We start from the raw sequence: 22357 nt of genomic DNA, 5'->3' as shown, positions 1-22357 counted from the left end.
TGCTGTCAAGACAGTTAGTACCATCAGCAGAATTCATACAGAGTTACCAACAAAAACCCACACAGCAAGATGCGCGCATGTATACAAAGGGTTTACCGCCAATGTAACAGGTAGTTTTTTCCTCAGTACCAAAGCAGGTTTCTTAAGTTTCTATACTATTCCTTCTTAGCTGCTCAGTAAACCAGCATTGCGTCAATTGTGCCAATACAGCTATCACTGAGATGCTGTAAACCAGATTACTGAAATACTCAAAATGGGAACCACAGCGAAAGGGTGGCAGCAATAATTGGTTTTAATATTGAAATAAAAACATATCAGTGTTCATCTGTATGATCTTATTACATCTTTGGCGTCATTTACCTGGACCTGAGCAAAGCCTATGACACTGTCCCACATGACATCCTGGTCTCCAAGCTGATAAAATATGGGTTTGATGGACCGACAATTCAGTGGATAAAGAACTGGCTTGATGGCTGCACCCAAAGAGTGGCTGTCAATGGGTCCATGTCCAAGTGGAGGCCAGTGACAAGTGGAGCCCCTCAAGGATCAGTACTGGGACCGGTCTTGTTTCACATCTTCGTCAGCGACATGGACAGTGGCACAGAGTGCACCCTCAGCAAGTTTGCCGACGACACCAAGCTGTGTGGGGCGGCTGACACGCTGGAGGGAAGGGATGCCATCCAGAGGGACCTTGACAGGCTAGAGAGGTGGGACCATGCCAATCTTATGAAGTTCAACAAGACCAAGTGCAAGGTCCTCAATCTGGGTCGAGGCAATCCCAAGCACCGATATAGGCTGGGCAGTGACTGGCTTGAGAGCAGCCCTGAAGAAACGGACTTGAGGGTGCTGGTAGACAAGAGGCTCAACATGAGCCGTCAGTGTGCACTAGCAGCCCAGAAAGCCAGTCATATCCTGGGCTGCATCAGGAGGACAAGCGTGGCCAGCAGGTCGAGGGAGGTGATTCTCCCTCTCCACTCCACTCTTGTGAGACCCCACCTGGAGCCCCTACTACAAGAAAGATATGGACGTGCTGGAACGTGTCCAGAAAAGGGCCACAAGGATGGTCAGAGGGCTGGAGCACGTCTCCTATAAGGACAGACTGAGAGAGTTGGTGTTGTTCAGTCTGGAGAAAAGAAGGCTCCAAGGAGACCTCATAGTGGCCTACCAGTATCTTAAGGGGGCCTACAAGAAAGCTGGTGAGGGACTTTTTAGGAGGTCGGGTAATGGTAGGACTAGAGGAAATGGATTAAAATTAGAGACGGGACGATTCAGACTGGACATTAGGAAGAAGTTCTTCACCATGATGGTGGTAAGACACTGGAACAGGCTGCCCAGAGAGGTGGTGGAAGCCCCATCCCTGGAAGTTTTTAAGGCCAGGCTGGATGGGGCTTTGAGCAACCTGATCTAGTGGGAGGTGTCCGTGCCCATGGCAGGGGGGTTGGAACTAGATGATCTTTAAGGTCCCCTCCAACCCTAACAATTCTATGATTCTATGATTGTCTGTCTGACTTCAGTTTACCCCCTCTTCAGTACAACAAAGGCAATTAACATCTACTATCTAAACTTGAAAAAAAGAAAAAAAAAAAGAAAATTATAAAAATAGGCTTTACTGTAAACTGCACAGTTAGTGCAGCCTCAAACTAAAACCTGTTCCAAGATGTAATTCTCTTGGAAGGATTCACAGGATTTTAGGCTATCTTTACCTTCAAACAAGCCGCAGTGGTTTTTTTTTTTTTCACATCTGTCCCCTGTTAAAAAGTTTCTTCACGAAAAAAGAGTAACACTTATCATACAGTCGCAAGTAAAACTCACTAGACTGATTTTGATCCTCCAGCATTTGTTAAGTGCAGACACGTATGTCACCTAGGAGATGTGGCAGCCTAAATTCTTTCTTGGGTATGGGACAAAATAATTTCTTTTCTACCTTTTAGTGAAGCACTGCTGCTAGACACCTCAAATTTGTGTAAACAGTAATAATTCTTCCAGAATTTGTCCCAACAGCTACAACTGTTGCAGAACAGGGAATTAAGCTTTATTTCCATGTAGTACCGTAGGATTCTATGTCAGATACACTGTAGTAGTCAATGGTTTTTGAGTAACAGCAAAGGCTTACTGTTTCATATGAAGGATTCAGGATGCATTTTATCCCAACTTGTGTGTTTAAACACAAAAAATTGCTCTGTTTCAGGGAAGAAAATGGGGTTAGACACTAAATTAAGATTTCAATTTCTCTGATCCATCCCTGATATGGAAACGATCACTGAGTTAGTACCAGTAGTCTATACAAATTTCTTAACAGGCTTCAGTAACAAGTAGTTAAAAAAAATTTAACAGCGTTCTTAAAACAGAAGCACAAATCATAGTTTCACCCGACTTTCATCCCAATTACAATAATACTCAGTATTTAAGTAGAGTGTATTAGTAGACCCACATATTACTAAAGCAACTGGATAAAAGTTCCTCCACTGAAACTGGTAAACTAATCTGCTGTTGGTATCTGTTTCAATTCATCACTATGAAACTCCACTAAATAAAAGAAAATAAACAGACAAGGCGACCTACCCTTTACACGCACAAAAAAAAGCCTTTTTTAAAAGTCAAGATGCAACTATCCACTAGGTCCCTTGCCCCGCCACAGAAAGAAGTTATACTGGATTAACTGGGGTTTGTTCTTCAAAAATTCCTATTAGTTGTTCACAAAGAGATTAGTATCTTCCAGGTGATTACTGAGGCCAAATAATTTACATTATCCATATTCCTCCGGGAACTACTGTTAAGATAGCTTGTTTGGAACCCTCTAGGCTCCTACTTTTTCAACAGGCTGTTATGGGACTTTGGTTTGAGGGCTTTTGTTTGAAGTTTTTTTGTGGGTTTTATGTTGATTTTATTTCAAGAAGCATGGTTGCAGTGCCTTTTCCCCTTCTCTGAAACATCATCTGCCCCTTTAAAGTTCTCAAATAGCTGTGAAATAATTTCATCCTGTTTCTTTAAACTCCTAGCATGAACTTTAGGCGAGTTAGTCAAGCTCAAAGGCTGTAATCTGTCATGTCAGAAGGAAACTCATCTAACAGCTACCATCACAAGGTGCAATGCAGTCTTGTGCCCCTTGCTGTCATTCTCCATATTACCACTGCCTTATACCAGACTGAACCTATGACGACAGCTCAGGGAACCAAATCCACAGAAAGCCATCTCTCTCCTGTTATTTCCCCTGAAAACAATTAGAAACGATTAGTCTTCTGACAAATTAGTTCCCTGAACTGCCAGGGCGGAGGCAGTGGGGAAAGGAAAAGAGAAAAATGAATCCCTTTGGTAGCAGTTAGCCATTAAACTGGCTTAGCTGTATCACTAAACTAAAAACTGTCTTTTTAAAATGAATACCAAGGGCAAAAAAAAAAAAAAGATTAAGATTCATGAAAAGCTATGGCAGATAAACATTTCAGCCATCTCAGTATCACATACAATCAAGAAGGTTTCATCTTATTACAAATATTTACAGAATATTCTCTTCTTATTCTGCACATTCATTGCTAGATGGATCTCATCTTGTTCTTCCTTTTGAGGTAAACCTTTCCTGTAAATATTAATTGTTCATATATTATTTATTCCTATTAATCAGTTTCCACTTTCAGTTCGTTCCGATTTCTGTTACAAGGTATCCTTATTGAAAGCATATTGGAATAGCCGCAGTTGTCTTACAAAAAGTCAGTATAAAATACTGAAGAACACAGGAACCGTACCAGTTTCTTGCCCCTCCTTCTCAACTTGCTTCTCCTGGATCTTTCACACGTACCCTGTTTCACAACACGTACTGACTGAAGGTAGTTTATTCTCAGCAAAACTGCCTTCCGCTTACGTTTAACTATTTTCAACATATTAGTTTACGCTTATATCCAGAGAAGCTTCCCTCTCCAGTTGCTTTCTCTGCCTGACATAAAAAGCTATCAGAAATACAACTTTGGGAGTTGGTTGTGCTGTGATGCTAATTTGATCAAGTACTTTCAGAACGATGGTACGGTACTGTTCTTCAAACTTCATTCCCTCTACCTTGTACAAATGCTCATCTGGATTTGCATTTAAAGTTATTCAGAGTTCATCCAAACCCCAAAAAATCTGCCTGCTCTTCCCCCTGCCAAGTTCATTTTCCATCAGGTTAGCCTTCCTACGTTGGCTCATCATATGGTCAGACCATCCCAGAGTCAAAGGGATGCAGTAGGAGCACTCAGCCCAGAAACAGAGGGTGTCTGAGGAGAAAAGCAGCTTCACTGTGCTTTGCAACACCTAGCCAGTAACATGAAACTGTACCTCACTCATCCCACTATACTCCCGTACAGAAAAGTATTTGGATGGTTAAAGTTACAACACTTACCAGATTACCCTGCTAGTTGTTTAAACAAACAAAAGCTCGACAAACACTTTGCTCCTTTAAAAAGTTTCCTCTAATCAGACAGGAAAAGCCCACCAAAACAGCAACCCTTCTTCGAACTACACAGAAGGCATGATGCGTTTAAGAAACTTCCCAAGCAAAATTATATCTTGAAACCATTCTTTATTCTGTGGTCTTCCTTTCTATTAAGATACCAAGTTTGTCCTTCGTATCCACTCTTACTGTATCAGTACTGCCATGCATGTTTCAAAACATCAAAGAGTGAAAAAACAATCTAAAGCAAGTTGGCAGCAGCAAAGGCACTAGGGAAAGCAGGAATACAGCAGAACAGCTCTCACGGCAGCCTGAGGGAATTGGAACTTTAGTTCAGTTACGCCTTGGGGGGTAACAGGACCTCTCTCAAATCATAATGCAAGGAGACATTGGTGTAATTCTTCAAAATAATTTTAGTACTTGCATACTTGTTGCATTTCTACCACACTACATTAAAAAAAAAGCTGCATTACAATAATTAGAACACAAAAGAGAAAGGATACCGTAATTGCAATTTAACCTGATTACAAGCAGCATTCTTGCCTGCAAGCAGAAGTGTAGCAACTGAAAGCAAGCAGTTATTTGCCTTTTTACACATTTTGGTAATACTTGGTAAGCTTTTGGCAACATGACTACTGAATTCCAAGTTAGTTACAATTTCTCAAAGAAAACTGGCACTGACGGAGCACAAAGATGTCTTTGACGAAGTATTTACTCTGCAGCACACCTGAGAGACGGTATTCAAAGTAAGATAACCACAACACAAAGCATTAAGAGACTAAGTGAAATAACCCTGTCATTAACAAATCAAAGGGACAGAATGCACATTACGGTTTTAGAAAGTCAATTGAAAAAAAAAACAAAACAAACATTACTGCAGTAGCAATGAGTACATCTTCTTAAAAATGAAACAAACAATCCACTCTTTTGTAACTTGACTGCGTGTTTCTTCAAATAATTTCTCCAAATTATTCCAGAGCTCTTAAAAGAAATAATCATTTAAGGCACATGTGCTTATGGAAATGACCAAAGCAGCCAACTCTGAAGTCCAGTGCATAGAACAGAAGCAGAAAATCTCCAAATTCTCAAAGCCTACCCTAAGAAAGGGAGCACTGTCTTTGTCAGCAGAAGCAAAAGATTAGGTGGTGGAGGAAGCCCCACATAGCAAGTGGAAAGGTTTTTAAAACATATTGGTACTTATAAAAAGGACACCGGAGTGAGCTCAAGTCTATGCACATTATAATGACATTTTTGCCTCTAAAATACAAAAATTACACAAAAGGACACTACAATTGATTCTGTCATTACTGGGAACCACATCAAACCACTGCCCATCTACTGGTCTCCACAGACCTGCTGACTTACACCAGTGTTACTGGGGAGAATCCTCTCACATCCACTCCTTGTCTGACAGAAGTGCTTTCCAAAGTCACCATCTCACAGCTCACACTATAACATTTGAAGTACGAGAACTATAAAGAATACCAGTTTCAACAGGTCAAGAAGCATCAGGCTCACAACAGCTACACTAAAACAGAAAGCAGCTGAGACAGAATCAAGGGCACACAAGTATACAAACTCATGGACCTGTCTTTTTAATACACATTTTACCTTCTAGCAGCTTGTGATCCAAAACTCTTATAGAAAAAACCCAAACACACAAAAGGAGTCCAACAAAATTGCAGCTCACCTTAAACACAAACACATTAGTCTATAATTAAGATGAAATAAGAAAACATTAGGAAGTGGGGAAAAAAAAATATACATGAAGTTGTTAATTATGTCATCCAGAAGTGAACTGGTGCAAGAGCAACCTGATTCCAGGCTATAAAGGTAAAGATTTTGGCTGCTAAATTCACAGGGACAATATTGTTCCTACACCTTGGTTATCTCACATCAGCAATGTTTACTAGTGGAGGACAACACAGCAAAGTTGCCAGGAGACCCAGCTGCACACCAAGACCACTCAGACTAACTCATCCCACAACATACGGTAGGGACTACTGAAGCACTTCTACGACCTTCTGCATGCAAATGATTCCCCAGCCTCCCCCCTTTCCTTGACTCAGTGAGCTATGGGACACACATCCTGTCTCTCAGCCACTTGAGGATCTCCGTAACCTGCATGATCAGGGATAGTGGCCTCTTTCAGAAGAGCAATGGTCAATCTACTCTAAAGGAAATGTGTCCATAGATGCAATCCAATAAATCTGTGCACAAAGGAGACAGAAAGGAATAAAACAACTAAACTGGCTTATTCTCTTCACCTTCTCCTCCTGTTACCAGATCTTAGTTGTCCTGCAATTACTAACTAGACACAACTTATATCCAAGATTAGAAGGATCACAAACAGCAATTTCAGAAAATTACATGCAAAAAAAAAAAGATTTTTTTTTTTATGCCATCCCCCACTCACATTATTCCTTCCCCCTCCCTAGAGCCAGTTCACACATCAGATGTATGTTTCTGAGGGAGTTTGCGTGTGTGCGTAGTTATCTGCCACTGCAATAGAAAGGGCTTACCCAGGGACAGGCAAGCACCAGTGATGCTGTAAGCAAAGGTACAGAACACACAGCCAGCACACAGTAGCCATCCTAGATCAGTGTAAACTGTTCAGCAATACCCCAGATTTTCATTGCATTTTTTCTTATCTTTAGGGCAGCAAGTAGCTCTAGCAGCTTCTAGTATGACTGAAAGCAAAAACACCCAGTTCTTCCTGAACAACAGGAATCACAGGTTATTACTTAAGCACTTATTACAGAAACATACCACACACTTTTCCTTTCACTACCTCACATGCATACTCAGTCACCCGTTACTACATGCAAAACAGTGAAGACATTCTGGCAAGTTTGTTACAGCATCTGTTTCCAAACAACTGCTGGTGAAGAGCTCCAAACCTGACTGAAGTCATACTGATGAGGGCAATCTGATCCTGCCTTGCAGATCACAGAAGCCTTCAACAGGTATTCTGGCACAAGATCAGTCCCTGAATTACACCCATCCTTGACTTTGAGACAGCAAAGCCCAACTCCTGCATACCAGCTTATAGATCTGACCTTTGATAATGGCAAGACAACCCTAAGCATACATGCAGCTTCTACCCTCTTGACCTCAAGTACATGAATATCATATAATATGTTATTAATAGTTTAAATTTGGTCACAACAAGCACACAAAACAGGATAGAAGTGGTGGGCCAATAAAGCAGAGCCTTATGTCGTTCCTTGCTCTCCCCCTATGATGGGTCCTGAGGAAGACAGTAGATCACTTCTCCCCCCCCACCTCCCAGTCTGGCCCACAAGCAATTGAAAGCCATCTTTCTATTAAGACTAACATACACGGACACAGGATAAACACCTTCTCACACCCATTTAAGCTGCCTGACGATTCACCCAAACCACATGGCTATAGATCTTCCCTTCTGAGGCTGCCAAGATCTCCCAATGCCCTGAATGACTCTATGCAGTAGAGAAAATTGTTTTCTTGTTATTATAGCAGAGCCTAAAACTGTCCCTTCATATGCCAAACATGGAGAAAAACTATGGAGATCGCTTCTGTTAATCAACTGATGTCAGTCTCATGAGTAGGCAATTAAGAAGGATTCCACTGTAATTACTACAATAATTAGATCTCTGCTACAAATGCCAACTTAAAATAGCTGCACAGGATTAAACAGCAATTGCTCAGTGAAAACGTGATCTAATTTACTTTTTAAAATATGTGTTTTTGTAATTAAGAGACTATCAAGAAACCTTGCTAATTATTAGTCTTTTTATCTGGAACACTGGTTAGAAATGAGGCTAGCCACACAGTCTTGAGCACTGTAGTCGACTGCTTTCCCCATGTTCAAATCAGACGCTTCTAAGAGTACGCAAGGAATCGGCCCTTTTCTTGGAAAAATCTTGCTTCCGTATTCATGGACTTCCAGCAGCAAATTACTTACAACTTCCAGGAAGTTTTCACCTGCTATGCTTGTTCAGTGCACAGTGGTAGGGAGGTGGACGACACACAGGGCATTGGACCCAGAAGTCTAACAACATTAGTACTAGAGATCACAACAACGTTAGAAGAAGTGGAGAGTGATTTACTGTACTGTTACCAGACGACTGAAAAGAAATTAGTTTCATATTTTAAATTACTGTGGAAACAGATAGGCAGAGATCAAGAAACGAATGAGACTGGCTCGAGACAGGCTAGAGAGGGTAACGTACACAACCTAGGAACTCTGGGAATCAGGAAAACTCTAGTATTTAACACGTACATTAATTATGCAGTAATACTATAGTTCACAAGTGGAATTTAACACCTCAGTCTTCCCAGCCACAGGTCCTGTGCAGACTACCTAAAAAGACTGAAGTGACTCATCTGCTTGCCAAATTGCCACTGCACTACATGCATTCAGAACCACAGGACTCAGCAGACTCAGTATCAGTTTGAAATATTTTGTTTAGAAATTGCTACTAGCTCAATACCAGCAGGAGGATCTGTCCCATCTTCCTCAGCATTGTTAACAGCAATAAATATTCCCCATCTTTTCCTCTGTAACCACTTTGACTCTCATGAAACTCTTCAGCCTATGCAGCCCTGTAACCCAGGAAGAGGAAGGGAGTTATTCTTAGATGAGTCTTCTGCTGTGAGCTAAATCAGTTCACAGACAGGTAATGTAAAGACCACAGCAAGCTCTAGGAAAACAGTGGAATCACCTCTTTTTAGTACCACCACAGTTAAACCAGCTCAGCCCATCTCATGCCGCAGTTGACTCATAATAAAATTGTATCCAGTTCCCAAGTAAAAAGATAAATGCAGCAGTATCTTGCCGCTTGCTTAAACATTACTGTGCATCTGCAATACTGCATAACAACTCAAATAATTTTGGATGGCAAAAGCTGTACACTTGGATTCCAGCATTTTTACTAGTTACAGGGACTTGATACTACTGTTAACAGTACTGAGCACTGATTTAAAAAAAAAAAAAAAAAAGCAATGTCATCTAAATAATGAGTAACATGGTAGCCCAACTTTGCAGCAAGCAAGTTTCTGTTCTGTTTCACTACTCTTCTGAAGGATACCAATATGGAGATGCACATAGGGTTGTGTGTTCCAACACAGACAGGGTGCCCCAACTATTCTAGTTACATATCATAGCAAAATACCATACACAGCACTGGATGAAGTTAAAGGTAAATTATAAATCTATATTTAGATAGATAACAGGACTTAAAGTCAACTGAGTTGCGTGAAGTTTACTACATTTCTCTTAAAGTTTTCTATGTCAAATATGGAAAAAAATCTACAACTCCATCCACAGTAGTTGTTCCTCAGACCAGGTTTTAAACAATACTCATTAAATCAACCTCTTTCCCTTTGCAGTTAAGGCATATCTCAATCTAGATCCATTAATCAACTCGCAGCAGTACACAATTAAGACAGGCAAGGCAGAGAAAAACACCAGGTAAAGAAGTAACACATGGTCTGAGAAGCGCCTCTATCTCCCCAGTATTAGCCTACCACAGGCTTAAAAACATTCCCTTCCACAGGCCAGACTGCACAAACTGTGGAGATCAACAGCTTCCCAGATCTACATATGCTCAAAGATTCTGAAGAAAAAACAAGTCTAATGAAGAACAGGATTTGGTTTCTTCTGCTAAAAAGCATTAAAAACACATTTTGAAAACAGTATCTAGAGCGACTATTTCCTCCCCTCAGAATTTGCAATAAGACTTTGAAACTTTGCATTACGCGGAAGTCAGATCTCCAAACACCAAATTGTGCAATTACCCAAAGACTTTGAATAAACTGATGTCCAAACTGGTTGACCAGGCTAACCTAAATGATAGGAATTTAAAAAAATGTAAAAACATTTTTGAAACTGCAAGACAAGTGTGGATTTTATCAGAGTGCCACTTTGTCTAACGCCATCTCAAGAAGGAGCCCATGGGAATCCCTACCAAGGGCAGTAAGAACAGCACAAAAAACAGAGCCATACACCCACAGCTGTTCTTTCCCTGAGCCACAGGACATCAGAGGCTGGGAGCACAAGCCACATTTACTTTAGTCTTTGTGTTTAGTACTCTGATAATTTTTTTCTTCTACGAAATTTTTAGTCCAGTGTGCACTATGCAACTCTAATGTCAATATTAATAAAGAGGCTTGAGAGATACCCAACACAAATGCAACTTTATTTCTGGTTGGGGGAAAAAAGGCAGATGAACAAAAAAATAAGAAAAAAAAGACAAATCAGTGAGTAAGCCATGGGGCTTACACAGTAACAAACAAAACTACAACAACTCTACCTTTCCGTAAGATTGCTTCGTTTGTACAACATTCTTGTCAGGTTTAACTACCTCTTTTGTAAAGTACAGTTTCATTACCTCAAGCAGTCATTCACATTTAAATATAATAGAACTTGATTGATATATATACTGAACATTTTACAGTATTCAAGTTCTGTGGGGACAGCAAAACATCAAAACCATTATCATGAAAACCAAGTATCAACATTTGTCTAAATTTATTCATTTACGAGTTAAGGCTCAGCAGCTCATGTCAGACAACCAAAAAGAAGGTTTCCATAACAACTTAAACAATCTACGCACCTTTTAAGAAGTCACACGCACGTTCCATATAAAAAGCTCATATACAACAGTCCAGTTAAAAAATCCAAACTAAAGAAGTTTCCAGAGCATAACCTTAAACTATCAAGCTTATTTCTGATTTCAGAAATAAGCAAACAAAAAACCCTTTTAGCACTATCCATTTCAGTGCTACAGGGAAGAAATAAAGTCTGTAGAAAAGGCACATGGTGAATCATAGTAATGACTAAAAGCTAGTCTGTTAAACATGCACACTTTTGTAGACTCCACGATACCTGCATTTTAAGTACTTTATTCTTTTGTATAACACAGAATGAAATAAACTGTCACATAGGGATGAGTAGAAACGTGAGCTGCGTAAATATGCACAGGCTGGCAAGAGTGTACCTAACCTTGCCCTTGATAACTGTCACATTGTCAATGGTATCAAAGTTCCCATTTCATATTCTGCCCAATCACAACTTTTGTTACAAGAAAGAAAAAGAAATCAACCCACACATTGCAGTTTCTAACTCTTAAGAAGAGGCTTTTTCATGTACAAAGACGGCAAAGTATCAAGAGAGCTGCTAAGACTTTTGAGAAAACTAAAGAACCCCCCCTAAAAGTACAAATGCTAGAAGAGACATATTCAAGAGTTATACTGCTTAAGGCATCTAGTAAAGAAATCTACCCAGCAATTAGTATAGAACTAAGTTTTATCAAAACATGTTAACGAAAACTCAAGTAAATCCTACCAATACCTTTCAACTAAACTGCTCTAGCTTCTGTATTCACAACACACAACAGATCATCAGAATTTCAGATCTGATGCCACAAAGATGGAAAAGTGCTTCTTCAGTAGTGACAGTGACAGGTGCAATACTGAAGAACTTAAAATAGATCTTCCAAAGACTACACGCCACTGTGATAAATTTATTTATGTGTTTCCTGCTGCAGGTATCAGTCTTCAGTTTGCAAATCTACAGATTTAGCCACTTTTCTTGGCTTAAAATGAACACTGCTACATTTGAACGGACAAAGACGCTACCTAGAGCGGAGATCCGTGTCAGGCTGAAAGGCTCAGACTAAATGCCAACTTAAGTTTCCTGATCAGTAAAAATGTTTTGAATGACAAAGTGCTACATGCACTATGAGTCAGGCACTAAATCACTATTCTTTATAGGTCAACTGTTCTTGGTGTCTTGTAATCTTCACTTTTATTTAGATTGCCTTTAAAAACAAAAGACAGACTAGTATTTCAAATTCATGCAATTTGTGCCATTATGATCAAACTGTTTTTAAGGCTGGTATAAACAGTGAACAACTAAGGTAAAAAAACCACAGTAAAGCCATATGGAGGAGGTGAGGAAAGAAGAAAGAACAGGGGTGAATGGGAAAGGTTTACTATAAGGACAAGCATTTCCTTAATGATCGCAAGGTCAATGCATTGCAATGTGAGAGGTAAGTGTCTGACTGGACAAAACAGGACTACTGAAAGTGATTTACAAGGAGACAGAGTCAGTTAGTTCAGGTCACAATGGCAATGTTATCCCAGCCAAGTTTTTTGGTTTCACCACCACTGAAGCGGCATTTTAACACCTTTCACTTACACAGCATTCAAGTCCGTTTATGACCTTCATTTATAGAAACAAAACAAACCAAAAAACCAACCCCAACACAAAACCCCCTCATCTTTTCCATCACTCATTAGGTCTTCACTGTTTATATTGACTGCATTAGTAAAAAGCCTCTGCCCACAACACAAATTAAGTACACCATATTTCCTCCACCTCTTACAGGCAGAACAGTTGAACTCCATCATAACACAGAGTCACAACACAGAGCTGCCTGCTTCTCCACCACATATGCAGCTGCAGACTGCTACTGATTCTTAATGGGCAATTCCTGGCTACAGAAGAATAAAGTTTCAGTGGTATGAATATCCATGATTTAATGTCCCTATATAATATATAAATTAATATTCTGAAGCATAATAGACATTTTAGAGAGTGCTTTGTGCCCTTCTCAAACGCTGAGTCCAAGAACATAGCCCACATAGCAGCAGAGAAACCCATTTACAGGACTTCAGAAAATATCCCATTACAGTAGCCATCCTACCCCTCCCTCTCACCACCTAGTGCCATGTAAACTACCAGAGGTTGCAAGTGAGATTTTGTACTTTGCATGACTTCATCATGTCCCTTCTGTGTAAGGACTATTTTAGCTATATTGCTGTTAATGAGTGTATTATAAAAAAATTATTTAGCACATCCTATCTTGAAAAACATCAACTTGACACTGCATACACTCTTAGAGAACAAAATTCAGAGCGCCTAACATGGTATGCTTTTAAATTACCAAATACAGCCTCAGTTTCATATGGCTTATCACATTAAATGGTCTCATCATTCTATACGACTCCTGCATTTTTTCCACCTTGCTGAAAACAAAGGACCAAATAGTAAATGATTGATAAAAAGCACTGATCAATAGAAAGCAAAATCAACGCTATAATGCAAAGTGAGAAAAACTAGGCATAAACATAAAATGCATTGTTAACAAGAAATTCTAACGGAGATGACAAAGTACTCGCCACAGTTTGCTATCACAAAGAGGTCTCTATGGTACTTAGGATGACACTTAAGCCCCAATGTTGTGGGGACAGTTTCCCTTAGGTTTATCAACACATCACTGAAACTGGAAAGAAAAGTCTTCAAGACTAATACTTCAGAGCTTTTTATAATAATAGCTCGAAGACACCTAAAAGGTTTTCCAACTTTTTTTCTTTTGCATCTTTGGTTATTTCTGACAGCACGCTTCTGGCAACTAACTACTTGAAGTTCTCAAACACATGGTATTGTACGACTTTTTCCTTCATTAGGTTATATTCCTTTCCCAGTTGCTAAGTTAAAGGGAACTACCCTATGAAGCACTTCTAGCTATCCACAAGACAATGTATTCCTACTTCCTCCATCTACTCAGTATTATGACAAAGACTTGACCAAGTAGAATTAGTTCAGTAACTGTAAGTCTAAGTAAAATGATGTTCTCTCCATCCCTGGAAACAATACTGCTGCCAAAAGCTGGCTTAGGACCTCAAATTTCAATTCCACCTGTGCAGACAGTGCCATCTGCTAAAGTGGTGGTCTGACTTCCTTCAAATCCTCAGCAATAAATACTGTCTAGCAGTCTCAGGCAATGAGAATGCGTAATTCACATTTAACAAGTGTGAAAGAACAAAGTACTGAAACAATCCACAGAGTACACTTCTTAGCTAGAATTTAGCTCTATGACCACCTGAAGAGAAATTAAACCGCAGCTTAACATACACGCTCCCAGTTAACGGTGGGAATAAACCACAAAACCACGACAAACATCCAGTATAAACACAGAAGCAAACTGTACATCCACTTCTGACCACAGTGCAAAACAGCCTGGGATAAGAAACTCTCTCCAGTAAATTTATTGTTACATCTTTCCTTTCTCTATTAAATAAAAAAGTGCTTTTTATCCAGAGTTCTCTTGAGCACAGGTCACGTAAGAGGTCAAACTTACATTGCTGAGAGACATGACAATGATACTGATGCAAAGACTAACATTGGAAAACCTTCAAATTATTTTTTTCCAGAAAATTATACCAGAGAAATTACAATTTAATTTAATACAAGCCAAAGTAAGATGTACCTAAAAGCCAGATAAAGCTCCCAAAGACAACATTTAACTACCATCTACCAGCTCAAGGTCTCTCCATAGTAAAAATAAAGATGCTATGGAGAACCAGGCCAGACGTAAGGGTGGATGCATTAACTGCAACAACTTCCTCCAATAAAGCCCTGAAGATCATCAAAAAACCCTCACCCCCTTCTGTTCCAGACCAAGACATGCCAACTTTGCTTTCAATATTTAGCTATCATGAAGCAAATTTCTAAATATCTTCTCAAGACAAGACACATCAAATACCTCTCCCTTCAGAGGAAGGCTGAGAGAATGAACATGCAACAGGCAGCTCTGTTAGCCACTCTTACCCTACAGTTCCAGTAAAGATTTTTTTTTAGGCAGAGGCACTTTGTAGATATGTATGTTTCATTAATTTCCCACACATACTTTTTTCGCAGTGAACAAACCTTACATTACTGACAAAAAAAAAGGGAAGCTGGCTCACTTCAGTTTTGGTAGCTCAAGTTCTTTCCCTTCATACAAACTGCAAGAAAATGAAGTCTTACCTACTGACTTAGCTTCAAGTTTTTTTGAAGTTCTAGCTTGGTGAAATACATTAGTTGCCCAAGATGGACTGTGAATACTGAACTACCTTTAGTCCTAACATTTCAACAGTCTCATATAGTACTTAGCCTAGTTTAAGACCACAGCATCCTCATCAGGAAGCAGAGCTAGTGCACCAAGATTAATCATAACTTTCTTCTATCAAAACAAAGATAAGTAGCAAGAAAAGGCCAAACAAGGTCATACTGTTTGGCTAAGAAAGTGATAGTAAAAAAATTAAAAAATCGTTGAGAAACAGAAGACAGTCCATGAATTTATCCATAAGCATCTGAAGGATCCAACAGTTTTGTAGAAGTAACTCACTTAAAGAATTCCAGTAACCACATAAAATACAAAAACTCTGCAGGGCTCAAACTCAAATTGTCTCTTACCTGTAGCCCTACTCCCAAACTTTCCAATAAAAAAAAACCCTGTTGTTTTAAATTCAGCTCTCTTCTGAGATATATCTAGGTTAGTGAATTGTAAATACTGTAAATCAGACCACAATACTGTAAAATCTTCTTCCTGAAGTCAGTTCCTATTTTCTGACACTCTTTTCAGAATTCTTTTTCTTGTACTTCAAGTAGTGAGAAAAATCAAGTATCAAAAAGGCACACAGGACACATCCTGCTGAAATACTAATACAGGATTGGGAGTGGGGGGTGTACATTTACCACAATTAAAAGCTGCATTTCTTACACAAAACATAAAGGCACAGGGGAAACCAAGAATATGATTTTATCATCAGTGTTCAAAGAAACTTGAGAAGGGAAACAAAACTAGAGAATTTGAAAACACAAGAGAACAGGACATTTCAAATAATTAATCTTGGGAAATGCTTGGAAGAGAAGATGACACCTACTATGTAGACAGACTAACATGGGGGTTGATAATGGCACAGACAGAAAAGTAAACAAATCAAGTTATGTCGAGTGTTTACATACCTATGCCAAGAAATACATTTTGGGTGAGACTCATTACAGATCGACACAGTTTGGCAAAGTAACTTGCACTGTTCTTCCCTTTCCAAAACAAGTTCTGCATCTTTAACCCACAAGGATTACACTTTCATGACAACACAGCCTTGTACAAAATCCTCAAGTTTTGAAAGGGAAAATCTGGAGACAGAAGCCTATGCAGAATTCAGCTTTCCATGCTAACACCTTCCATGCTTTGAGTTGGACACCTCATCAGTGAGCCACCTGAAGACTCACATTTCTTTACTGAGAAGGTGGCTGATGCCTCAAGCCTGTCAGTGTTTAAGAGGCATTTGGACAATGCTCTCAATTACATGTTTTAACTTGGTCAGCCCTGAACTGGTCAGGTAGTTGGACTAGATAATCATTGTAGCTCCCTTCCAACTGAAATACTCTATTCTATTCTGTCTATTCTACTACAGCCCTTCAAATTATAACAGAAAAGGGACAGCAGCATTAAATGTATATATAGGGCAGCCTTTGCTACAACTCTCTCTCCTCAAATTTAAGCTTGGTACACCTTACAGACAGGCTACAAGATCTGTAATTAATTTCTACTTACAACCAGGAAGGAACAACCTCGAAGCCATTAAATAGGTATAAAGGTATGAATGTAAACAGATGTTGGAAAGCAATCCTTTCCAACACCACCCTCTTGAAAGCTTCAAATTCAAAAAGCATGAATTTCTTAACTCCTGATTAAATATAAAGGAAACAAATCTTTAAGAGTGGTACTTAAACCTTAAGAGGATAGTTTCCGCTCTCACTCAAACTACCTGTGCTTGAAGAGACTGACAGACCAGGAAGTTTTCAAACTTTTATTCCATCCTCAATTCACCTTCACCTATTTGTTTAACCAGAAAGATCCTCCCAGAACAGGGTTAGGCCTTGAATGTACATACAGCTGAATACACAGAAAACCACACACACTGGTGGAAGGAAGAGCAAGGTGTACGTAAAGGCTTATTAAGCAGGAAGAGAATACATACAGATACAAAAGCAGCAGCCAGCATTTTTATTCTGACGCATTAGACATTTGATGCATTCCTTGATGTTAAAGCTAGTTTTTCCTCTTACAAGTAGAAAGTGGAAATGAAGTGGAAAAAGAACACATAACTTACTACATAGACTGAAGACCAGAGAATTAAAGTATTCTGTTCTACCAGAGCAGACTCCCACACAAATACACACACGCTCTCCTTTAAAACAAAGACTTGAAAAAGTAATGTATTAACTTACAGGTATTCAAAACTCACACTGAATACTCTTTATAAATTTATATTGAAATAATTGCATATACATATATGAGGAATATAATTATATAATTAAGGCACAAATACTGAGACAGGGACAAAGAAAGTGATCTACTCAAAGAAAACATTAGCGGATTTAAGGGCTTGCCACATTGCACTTTTTTCCTACCTGAAACAAATTAATATTAGGCAGGTGCCTGTGAATAACTTAAAAGTTTACTGGAATATAATGCAGGACATTAGCTATTAAAATGAAAAGAAAAATAATGCCATGTCACCCTGATCCTCAAACATTAAAGTTACTGAATTATTCCCCATTTCCATTACTAATGTTATTAACATTTTACTGTATACAATTAATACCTGATCCTTCGCTGAAATCCATCACATGATAGATCAAATCTGAAAAAGTCAGGAAGATAACCTTACAAGGCTCCTCTTTAAGACAGGTTGTGAAGATTCCCCGGAGGCAAAGTCTCTCCATACAAGCCTGGCCTTAAAATTACTCACAGTTTACCCTGACATAAGCTCCTCTCCTTTAAATCCAAAACCCTGCCAGTTGTATTCCTTCTTGTGCTATTAAGGATACCGCTAACAAAGTCACGTTTGTGAGATTTTTCCCCCCTCCAGTCTTAATGTAAATAATAGGAGAGATATTTTTAATTTCTTCCAGTGGTTAACCATCCTCACTGTAAATAACAGTACTAAGTAAGGCTAACCTTTTTTTGTCTTTAAGCCTGAACATGAACAATTGGTCTCACCGTAGTTAACTGCTACGAGTAAAGCCACTGCTGTTACATGTCTTCTCTTTGTGCAATTACCAAGAAAAGGTTAGAAACAATTTGAGTATGCATACTTCAGAATAATTCCTTAAGACTGGTCTACATCTAGCTTTTCTGGAACAGCTTTTTTAGGAGGAATTAAACTGCTTTTTTTATACATATAAAACTTATATAGGCAATAAACAAACTAGAAGAAGAACGTCCTCCGCCTAGACCGTAAATGTTACACGTTAAGATTGTTCGAAAGTGTGTTTGCTAATTCATATTTCAATTCATATCATTTCAAAAAAGAATTTGGACTTCCCAGAGAAGCCTCTGACCTGCATAAGGCACTGATGATCAACTAACTCTTCTCATTATTTTCTGAAATCTTAAGTATTTTCAACATTACTTCAGAGTATGACATGTACACCTTCACCATTATTACATGTGTAACTGACACCATATACAGAACTAACATCACATTATCTGCCATGGCAGTCCCCTGCTCACAACTTCATGTTAGTGCCTGACTTCTCTGTGGCATAACAACAGGCTATTGTGGTTCCTAAACTTTTACACAGAACTGCTAGCTTCCAGGAAGTTGTCAAATCCCAGAGGTATGGTCTGTACTTGTTCCTAGATGAACATGATAAGTTTTGCTTCTGATTTCAAATTGGGATGGGCAATCTCATTCCAGCCTCAACAAATTCCACCCATCTGTAATAGAAGCCTACGCCACCACTATCCATCTGACTTCAAAAGGAAAACACAGATGGGTTTCATACTACAGAATTAACCAGTTTCTTTAGGTAGTCAGAGACAGTGCATAAATTGCTCACTATAGAAGCTACTTCTCATCATCAGCCAAACTTCCTAATTTGCATGAATGTTCAGGTGTACAGAATACCTTCCAACATTAAGCACAATGGAACAGAGAGCTTTGGTATAACTGAAGGTGAAAATATCCAGTAAGCTGCCACTATTACTAAATAGCTGGGAGCTGGGCACAGAGAGAGAGATGGAAAAAAACTTTTCATCACCTGAATATTTTGACATGGCATGGGAGTTTTCTTACACTTGAAATTTGGCTGTTTGTGGTGAGCTGTCACTTTTTTTTTTCCCCTCTCAAAATTCTCTGGCTAAGGATCACGGATCTTTTTCACAGAGATATATGTGAAGTAAGTTACTAAGCTCAATATCAAACTAAAAGGTAAAATTAAGGCCATTATATGAGCTCACATAAAAACCTCTTCCAGCTCTGAACTGAGGTGTTTGTAGACCATTGCTTTAAACAAAATTGCAACAAGCCCTTGTTCCTCTGTTCCCCTCCTACGAAATTATCAAACACGTATGCTTTTAGGAATCTAATCTACAAGTTAAGTGGGTTTAAAATTAAGCACAAAAAAAAGATTAGACTGGTATATAAAATTAATTCCTCCTACTATGAGCAAACAGAAAAGCCGGACAAGGGGGAACATGAGATAAACAAGAAGCAATACTCTTCCAGTTTGGAGGACTCCTGAATCAAACAGTATGCAAAACAACCTGCCTCTACTCTCCCCATTTACTTCCAGATCCTTTAACGTTTCAGCTCTCCTAGTCTAAGAAGAGACCACTAAAGGAGTTCAGTTCATCTGTTTTAAGATTATACTTGAATTCTACAACTGGCGGCTGGGGGTGACAGTGACATGCAGATTCTCTTCCGTTAGTACGCTAAAAACTTTACAGTGAAATAAAATCCAGACTTAGAAGTGATGATTCAGTGACAGTACGTGTTATGATTTCACATTCATATAATTCTGATTGCCCCTACGAGATTCTAAAACACTTAGTAACAGTGAATTGTGCATCAGCAAGGTAGTGGTTATTTTAAGAGTACTTAAGAGTAAACAGTTGTTCAATTAGCAGAAAATCATAGAATCATAGAATTGCTGAGGTTGGAAGGGACCTTTAAGATCATCGAGTCCAACCTTTAACCTACCCTGACAAAAGCCACTTCTAAACCATGTCCCTAAGTGCCCCATCTACCCTTTTTTTAAACACCTCCAGGGATGGTGAATCCACCACCTCCCTGGGCAGCCTATTCCAATGTTTAATAACCCTTTCAGTGAAAAAATGTTTCCTAATATCCGATCTAAACCTCCTCTAACGTAACTTGAACCCGTTTCCTCTCATCCTATCACTTGTCACCAGGGAGAAGAGGTCAGCCCCCATCTCTCTACAACCTCCTTTCAGGTAGTTGTAGAGGGTGATAAGGTCTCCCCTCAGCCTCCTCTTCTCCAAGCTAAACAACCCCAGCTCCCTCAGTCGTTCTTCATAAGGTTTGTCCTCCAGACCCCTCACCAGCTTTGTAGCCCTTCTCTGGACACGCTCCAACACCTCAATGTCCCTCTTGTAGTGAGAGGCCCAAAACTGAATGCAGTTCAGTTACATACTTCTAGGAGGCACACAGAGAATGCAGTTCCTTAAACTTCCAAGAATGTAATGAACAAAAAAAAAGACTATTGGACCTTTAGTGAAATGTATGTGTGTAATTCAAGACCATTCATACAGTTACTTGCTACACCTCAGCTATACGCTTACTTCACACATTTTTAAATTCATCATGTCTTAGATGACAATATATAGGTCCTTTCTTGTACATTCCTTGACAGCTTTTTTCCTTGATAAGGTAAAAGCAGCTGTTTCAGCAGCAAGAAAATCCAGACACGGTAGCTTCCCAATGCCTCCAGCATAGATTTGGGAAGAGAAAGGCATATTTTCTGAACAGGTATTGCTTGGAAGAGATCTAAGGTAGCTGTGCTCAAGGCAGTTTTATGGAGAGGATGTGATCCTTGAGCCTACCCAAACTGGGTAAATGGGAAATTAACCAAGCAGTGCTTTGGTACATTAAGAAACATTGTATTATATACGTTTAAGGTGTTCCGAAGCATTTGAATGAACATTGGGTTATGTTCACCAGGGTTTTCATAGCATTTAGCAAATAATGACAATTCATGCTGATATCAGCAAAAAAAAATAAAATTATGTCTTATAATGAAATTTTACCAAATAAGATTTTCTTAAACATCCCCAAAGCTAAGGCAGGGAAGACAACTACAACTGTGGATTTAAAGAGATCAAAAGTACATTTTAAACTATTTCAACAGTTTGCTCAAATACCAGGTAACGCAGTATGACAGTACTTACAGATGACAATTGCGCATACAGACTTAATTCCACCTTCCACGCAACCTGTTAGTTACATCATAACACATATACAAAGGAAAACAGTAAGAACTGAATGAACTTATATGAGCTTAAAATTTCAGCCTCTGGGTGCTTAATTCTTCTATCTGCCACTAGCAACACTAACTAAAATTAGAAAGCAAGCTTTTTTAAACTTTGAACCTTAAGAACAGAACTCCACATAGTGCATCAGTCTGGCAGAAATCTTGTAGAACAAGAAAGCTGCTACTCCAGAGTTAAGATGAGGACAAAGATTAACCACTGGACCATGGTCTTATTTAGAAGAGGGAGTTAAGAGTAATACAGTGAAGTAACAGGACCTCTCACCACTCGATTCTCTCTCTCCGCTGCCTCAACACCAAGGACAGAGACACCGGGATTTAGTAAAGTTTACCTGACAGAAAATGTGCATCTAAACCTAAACAAACTTGAACATGCACAAGACTAAACAGAAATGTAACAACCAAAACCTTAGTATGGCCACAGTAATATCAGCATTTACATGAGGATAACAAACTCACTCAAGGAAAAAATGTAACAAAAAAATCCCTCAACCCCTAATTCCCATACCCACGGCACTGTGATTAGTTATGGAAATGTCGTCAACATATCCGTATTTTCCTATTTAGACAATTCATTTCTCTGATGTACACCAGGACACTTTAAAAGTATCTCTGCTCACACACTAATCTTTGTTGAGGCATTGCTTCAGCTAAGAATTTCACACTTCCTGGCATTTTAAATATGCCTTAAAAATGTTGATATGAGGTACTTCAAACACATGGCTTTTTGCTTTTTCCTTAACTCTGAAAAAAACCCAAACACAACAAACCAATGATATTCACAATAATTTTCTGAACGCCTTTTTTTTAAGTTATCT

General features: G+C 39.0%; 1 protein-coding gene across 10 annotated transcripts in view; it reads right to left on the bottom strand.

Moving 5' to 3' along the window:
• The window catches only part of EPC1 (enhancer of polycomb homolog 1), a 51514-nt gene that overhangs the window by 24478 nt on the left and 4679 nt on the right, over window positions 1-22357 (bottom strand). The window lies entirely within an intron of this gene.

Source organism: Larus michahellis, chromosome 2, assembly GCF_964199755.1.
Source record: "Larus michahellis chromosome 2, bLarMic1.1, whole genome shotgun sequence".
Taxonomy (NCBI): domain Eukaryota; kingdom Metazoa; phylum Chordata; class Aves; order Charadriiformes; family Laridae; genus Larus; species Larus michahellis.
This window is presented reverse-complemented; position numbering and strand designations above follow the sequence as displayed.